Source organism: Triticum aestivum, chromosome 4B (assembly GCF_018294505.1).
Source record: "Triticum aestivum cultivar Chinese Spring chromosome 4B, IWGSC CS RefSeq v2.1, whole genome shotgun sequence".
NCBI classification, from domain to species: Eukaryota; Viridiplantae; Streptophyta; class Magnoliopsida; order Poales; family Poaceae; genus Triticum; species Triticum aestivum.
Window position 1 is genome coordinate 582,055,655 of NC_057804.1, and position 7,552 is coordinate 582,063,206.

Genomic DNA, 7,552 nt, shown 5'->3' on the forward strand with positions numbered 1-7,552 from the left:
TTCAATCTTGTGGTGTTCTTACCTAGTGACAGAAAGGGTTGCAAGACACGTATTGTATTGTTGCCATCAAGAATAACAAGATGGGGTTTATATCATATTGCATGAGTTTATCCCTCTACATCATATCATCTTGCTTAATGCGTTACTCCGTTCTTATGAACTTAATACTCTAGATGCATGCTGGATAGCGGTCGATGTGTGGAGTAATAGTAGTAGATGCAGGTAGGAGTCGGTCTACTTGTTTTGGATGTGATGCCTATATACATGATCATGCCTAGATAACGTCATAATTATTCGCTTTTCTATCAATTGCTTGACAGTAATTTGGTCACCCACCGTAATACTTATGCTTTCGAGAGAAGCCTCTAGTGAAACCTATGGCCCCCTGTTCTATCTCTTATCTTATTTGCTTTCAATCTACTTTTATTTGCATCTTTACTTTCTTGCATCTATATTATAAAATACCAAAAATATATTTATCTTATCATACTATCTTTATCAGATCACACTTTCGCAAGTGGCTGTGAAGGGATTGACAACCCCTTTATTGCGTTGGTTGTGAGTTCTCAGTTTGTTTGTGTAGGTGTGTGGGACGTTTGAGGAGCCTCCTACTGGATTGATACCTTGGTTCTCAAAAACTGAGGGAAATACTTAGGCTACACTTTGCTGCATCACCCTCTCCTCTTCGGGGAAAACCAACGCTAGCTCAAGACGTAGCAGCACACCTCGCACTCTGAATATATGCCAGTTCCATACGTACATTTGTGCAGTTCCACCAAAATGCAGCTGAATAACCATGTTTGCACAGATAATGAAGAAGCGTGATTACATTGTAGTGGCACTAGTTGATGAAACACACAAAATAAATAGAAGAAAATATTGCGGTAGTATCATAGTATGCCATGCTGCGAGGGCGAGATGGGCCCTGCGACGCCTCATACGGTATGCCTCATACTGGACATCGTCCCAAGTCTCCCAGATACACCTTCTGCCAGTGATGAACATCAATGTACATCGGTAGTACAAGGAGGCTCCTTGAGACATTCAAATCTCTACTTTTGTACATATCAGCTAAAATTAAGCACCCCAGTTTGCAGAAATGCTTAAACATTAACAATGGGACTAGTTGATGAAACATACATTAACAAAGAGAAGCACTTTCTTTATCTACATTGGAAATGAAATGATAGAGATGACACTCGCTCTATTTTAACTATATTATTACTTCATTTTATCAGTGACGCTCGGGTCAAGCAAGTGGCAAACGAGGTGTACCGTGTGTCGCAAGGATAGAGGCCGGGGGTGCTTAGACTGGGATGCTGAAGCTGGCTCTTTTTGTCACCTACATGGATGATTCAATTCATGGGACCTTTTGGTGCAGTTCACCTAAAATGAAGCAATGTCCCATGAGCTAGCAGCTTCTTCTTTAATTCTTTTTAAGAAAAGGGCTCCAGCCCCGGTTCCATTTCCATCAGAAAACGAAACCCAGAGAGCTTCTTCATTAGTTGCAATAAAATTGAGCAACATAAAGGTTGGTTGTGAAGCTCCTGGAATGCTCAACTATAATTTGGATATCATTTGTGCAGTTCAACTAAGATCGAGCATGAAATGTATATCTCTGTTTGCACAAAAAAGGTGGAAAGGAGGGTGACTAACAAGTGATGAAACATGCATCAAATGAAAAGAAGCATGTTCCTTATCTGAATGGCAATCCTACAAGGACAATAGCAATTTCTAAAGCAGTGGCATTGCTAGATATTTGTGTGGGCATTAGGATTAACTATGACAACCGTTAAACACGACATTACTTTGGGCACGGGAGAGTAAGCGGACCAGGACAGTTGCATTTCAAACGAAAAGAACCAACTTATCTTCAAGGGAAATTTAGTAGGACATGTAAAAAAGTGCCATTGATTCATATTACTGGAGGCATTACATTGAAAACAACATTGGTTTAACGTGTCCTTACTTTTAACAGTGCGACTGCTACATTTTACCAGTGGCATTACATAAGAGTGGCTCGGGGCAACAAACATTAGAACATGATATGTGGGTTTGTCCCATTTTTGTTCGGTATAGCCACCTTATACTGTGTGAGGCTAGAAAATCTAGTGCTGGACTTACTCTGTTGACTTGTCCCCCGGTCCCCACTTTCTTTCCTTTTTCAACTAATAGATCGGATTTATATTGATTTTGTACTACGTTTCCCTTTATTTCCATTAGACATAGAGTCCAGTTGGATAGCCAGTCTCTGCTACTTTTCGCCCCCATTATTTCCTCTTTCGACCAATTCCTAGATTCAGGTAACAAATCCTCCCCCACCCCCACCCCCTTTCTTCCTTGTTTGAACCAAGTAGTACTAGATTCTGGTGCATGAAGTAGTTTTACCTCTTAAACATAAACAAATTAGGTGGTTTTCGAATAGCCGATCGATCCTATCTACGAGGGGGCCTGAGAAATAGTAGAAGATACAAATGCAGCAACATCAGGAGCTCGGGAAGTAGAGCAAGGCCGGTTTCAAAGGAAGTTATACCTGATGGTTGCCGGGATGTCGCTAGGTGGGCGGAGGGAGGCCGGATCTGCCCACACTACGGCAAGGAGGAAGAAGGGGTCGAAGGCCCTCCCTCGCTAGTGGTGCTTGGGAGAGAACGACAATGCAGGCTGATCGGGACGCGCCCAGCAGTGGGAAAGAGTCGCCGCCGAGGACGACCACGTGAACATTGCACCTTCTCACCTTCCCCGGCGGAGAGGATCCGGCTGGATCTGTGACGAGCGGTGAGCAGAGAGAGGGTGTGTGGCCACCACTGTCGTGTTTAGATCTGGAGAGGCCGAGATAGTGTGAAGAGAGCAACACTAGCAAGCAAGCGCGGAGGCTCCTGCCTATATAGTGGAGTAGTACTAGTTTTCTTTTGTCTACTGGAGCTGGCTTGACCTCGTCAATGACTGTCAAGAAGTCTTCATGCACGTGGCCCGGAGGCGCAGTTGTTGTCATTTTGATCTAAAGCGCCGGATTATAACATATAACATGAAAAAAATGCCACATGACAAGAAATCATAACCTCAGTGCCCAAAGGAGACAACATGAATCCCGATGGACAAACTAGACGAGGAACAAAGCTCAAATTAAAGATAAACTCGTAGAAAAGGGGTCCGTCGATAGATGTCCTAATTAACATAGTCGGCTTGACCTAGATGGCAGCCGAGTAGTCTTCGTGCATGTGCCCCCAATGACTAGCCCAACTCAGTTGTCGCTGTTTAACCCTCGCAGTGATTCGAAGCACATGACACCTAATTTTGCGAGATGACAAGAAACCTTTTTTTAGATTTCTCACCACAACTACAGCCATGTACAACACAGCCTGCACGATATGTAGACGATAGCCAATCCAGGCATGTCTGCTGGAGTCTGGTCACATGCATGGACGAACTGATCTTCCATGTCTTGTAGGGATCGTCCAGGCACCAACGTAGTACAACACTTCTCTAGTACTATCGCTCGTCTCCCTCTTCTATTAAGTCATCCGACTTGCGGGGCCGGGAAGTGTGCCTATGGTCGGTTCTCAATTGTCATCCCACATGTGTGTGCAAACGCAATATGACGCTCATTCCATTCGGAGAGCAGCGTGCCAGACCGACCAACCGTTTGGGGTGCAACGCGAATGCGGCGGGCGTGTTGTATACTCCGTACATGTGTACCACAGTTTTCTAGAGGCTTTGCTCCATGGCGCAATCCATGGATACAAAATTAGTATACTATATACTATTTAAAAGTCGAGGGCAGGGCTTTTCCTGCGCGGTAGGAGGTGGGGCAGTTCCGCCTAGTCGGTTCGACAGAGACGCGAGAAGACGAGGGAGTAGGCTGCTGCAAACGTAGGGCTGTGTGATTTGGCATCGAGTTACTGCTGGACAGGTGGGGCCCCGTGATTTGACTTGCCATTGTCATTTTAGCTGCGGCGCTATGACCGGCATGAGTCTCCCGATTCCTGACCACCTCCATACAGGTGCCTCTTCCAATGCTCCACCATGTAGACTGTAGTAGAGGCTGGCTCTTGCATGAGAGCCCACTTCTCCACTTTTTCCTTTCCTCTCTTTCCTCCACATATGCAAAAATGCCATGTAAAGCGCACTATTGTACTTAGGTTGGTTGTAATGGAGAGTATCATATACTAGTATCATGCATATGATACTTTTGTATGATACTACATCCGTAATGCATAGTATCATGTGTTGGTATCATAGGATAGTTTATTTATTGTCATGCATGACACATAGTAGCACATCATTTAATATGATACTACAGTATCATATTATGATACTCCGCTCTCTCTTTTCTTCATTTAATTCAACGTCACCCCATCATGATTGCATAGTTGGCATGCATGATACTACCTTTGATACTCCCATTACAAGCAGCCTTACTTGCTCCTACAGGTGCTAAGCTTGCCACATAGGCATAAAGTCTGATGTGGCAAGTTAATCAAGAAGAGAGAGACTAGTTTGGTGACCCAAGGAAGAAACGGTGCTAAGCGCGTGTACCTAGGTGAAAAGACAATTTTGAGTCTATAGCTAATTAAATGAAGCAAACTTAGCAACACCATTTCATTGGAAGAGGTCACTCCTTGGCAAATGCAATAAATACTAGTACTCCCTGTGTCCCATAATATAAGAACATTTTTGGCACTACACTAGTGTCAAAAACGTTCTTATATTATGGGATGGAGGGAGTACGAAGAAAGAGATAGAGAGGAGTAAAATAAATAAATACACTTATAACCAACCTTATAGCCAACCTTGTTGTAGTATAAGTGACTAAGTGATGACTATGTATGACATGCCAACATCAGATAGCCTAACGCACCGTGTTAAATCTCCAAGGGCGGGACCGCGCGAGCGACGCGACGGTCGTGGTAGGCAGGACCATGATACGGGCTGCTGGCAGCCCTTGGATCTGAGATCAAACGGTCGCATGCTAAGTTGCTGAAAATGTGCAGAATAACCCTCCAGGATAGGATATTCACCCATAGGTCTAGAATCACGCCATGCAACCGTTCGATCTCAGATCCAAGGGCTCTCGGAAGCCCGCATCATGGGAGAATGGAAAGCCACTACCCTGCCATTCGCACGCTGGCAGTTCTCTCCTACTCGTCCCTGCACGTCCTTCAATATTACGGCGGTTCGCTCCTAGTCGTCCCGTCCATTCACATTACGGTAGTTCCACTAATCCTAACCCTACTCCCAAATCCATGGTGTCCCAAATCTCCATGATCGGCGGTGAGTACAAGGTTAGAACCATCACCGGTGATGAGTTCGACGTCATCTACACTCGTTCTTCCGCGACGGTGAAAGGATGCCTTTCTCGCTTCAGACGCACATTCGAAAACTCAGATGATGAGTGGGTCGCTGGGCTAGATGTTGAGTACACCACAGTCCTGGGACAAGAGAAGGATCTAAAGGATGAAGAGAGGAAGAAGCCCGCCGTGATCCAGGTTTGCGTGCATGACTTATGCTTGGTATACCACATATGCCATGCCGACGTTGAATGCCTGGATTTTAAGGACTTCCTCGAGAGCAACCTAGTCAAATTCGTTACTGTAGACTTTGGGAATGACAAAGAAGTCCTGGGTCGGATAGGACTCGTTGTAGGCAACCCCTTCGACCTCCAGAAGAATCGGCTGGTGTCCTCTCGTCAGCCTTCAATGCTGACCCTGGCAGGAGCCATGTTTCATCCTTCGTACGGTAAACTGGAGAAACCTCCATACATGTTTCATCGTTATGCATCGCAGCGGAATGTACTAGATATAGACCACATCCACTACGCTGTAATGGATGGCTACCTTTGTTTCAATATCTGCAAGGGTTGGATGAAGAGCAAGAGCCAAGTGTGCGGTTCAAGCAAAGAAGTATCGGCCCATAGGAAGAGGGACAAGGACGAAGTCGAGGACGTGGATGAGGACTCTGAGTAAGGTGGCAGTGTTGTTGCTCATGGTGGTTCTAATGCAGTGTCTACCGGAATAGTTGCAAAGTTTAATTTCAGGTGTGCTTAATTTAATTTGAGGGGTGTGTTGTGCTGAGCCCCCAGCAGAACTATGTTATGTTTCTTCTCGTTACTTTAACTCTTCTACGTACATACTACTAGTATTTCTTACATATCATCTTTTAGTGGGTATAGTACTACCACTCGTTTCTTCACATTATATACGTACAATATATATGGCCAACATCATATAGCCAGCAATTTAGTTGTCAAAGAATTTCAGGGTGCTTAGTTTTGTCAAAGAATTCCAGGATGCTTAGTTTTATTTAAGGGGTGGGTTGTGCTGGTCACCATTATTGTGACTAGCCTTTTTAATAGTATTATATGCATAATTTGGCAACGAGCGCTCTCTATATGTACCACCTTTTTTTTAATTTCAAGTTTTGCTCCATGGCGCAATCCATCGATACTATTGCTGTACAAAAGTATACATTTTTTAAAAGGCTAGAGGGCGGGGCAGTCTAGCTTGGTCGGTTTCAAGAGAGGCGAGGGCCTTTGTGATTTGACGGCTCATTACTGCTGGAAGGCGGGGCCTTGTGATTTGGCTGCTCGTATAAATGCGCCGACGACCTGAGGAGGAGCAAAGAACCGTGCGGTATACTCAAGTTTTCCACTGGAGTAGTGTAAGGGCATATTTATCCCTAAGTGTTTTGGTGATTGATGACAATGCTTTTGCGGACTAATCGTGTGCCTTGAGTTTCTCAGTTGCTTCATTGCTAGGCGCAAGACGGTTCGGTGCCCCTTGAAGACTATTGAAGACTGCGTTTTTCTACGTTTCTTTTTTGTGGATTTGAGTCGTAGGAGAGCCATACTATTAAGAGGGGGTCTGCGTCGGAAAGGTTCGGGTGGAATCATCACGTACATGTTTCCTTCCTTGTCTCCTCCTTTCCCTTGCACTTTGGAGCATTCCCCGTTTATCCTCTATGTGAGTGTCTGGACTACTGTTGCTGAGCATGCGGTAGTACTGCTCCCTGGAGCGGTAGTACCGCGGGCACTTGCGGTAGTACCGTGCCCATGCGCGGTAGTACCGCGGGAGCCCACGGTAGTACCGCTCCTTCGGAGTCGTAGTACCGTGGCTGCCTGGCCAAGTACCGCTGCTTTGTGGTAGTAGGCATGGATGTAATTTTTTACATCCGCGCCCACACGGTAGTACCGCACGTCGAGGGCGGTAGTACCACGGATGCCCATGGTAGTACCGCTCCCCCGGAGCTGTAGTACCGTGGTTCTCTGGCCTAGTGCCATTGCTTCACGGTAGTAGGGGCGGATGTAATTTTTTACATCCGCACCCACACGGTAGTACCGTGACGGATGTTTGCATCGTCTCTTTGACCGCGGAAGTAGGCACGGATGTATTTTTATTCATCCATGTCATTTCCAGACTAGGACTTACCTGCCTCGCTGTAGTACCGCGCTCGCGGTAGTACTGCTTATGTTATAGTCTCTGCAGCTGGCGCGGTAGTACCATGGTCACCCACGGTAGTACCGCGTGGCCTTGTGGTAGTACCGCGCTCCTGGAGC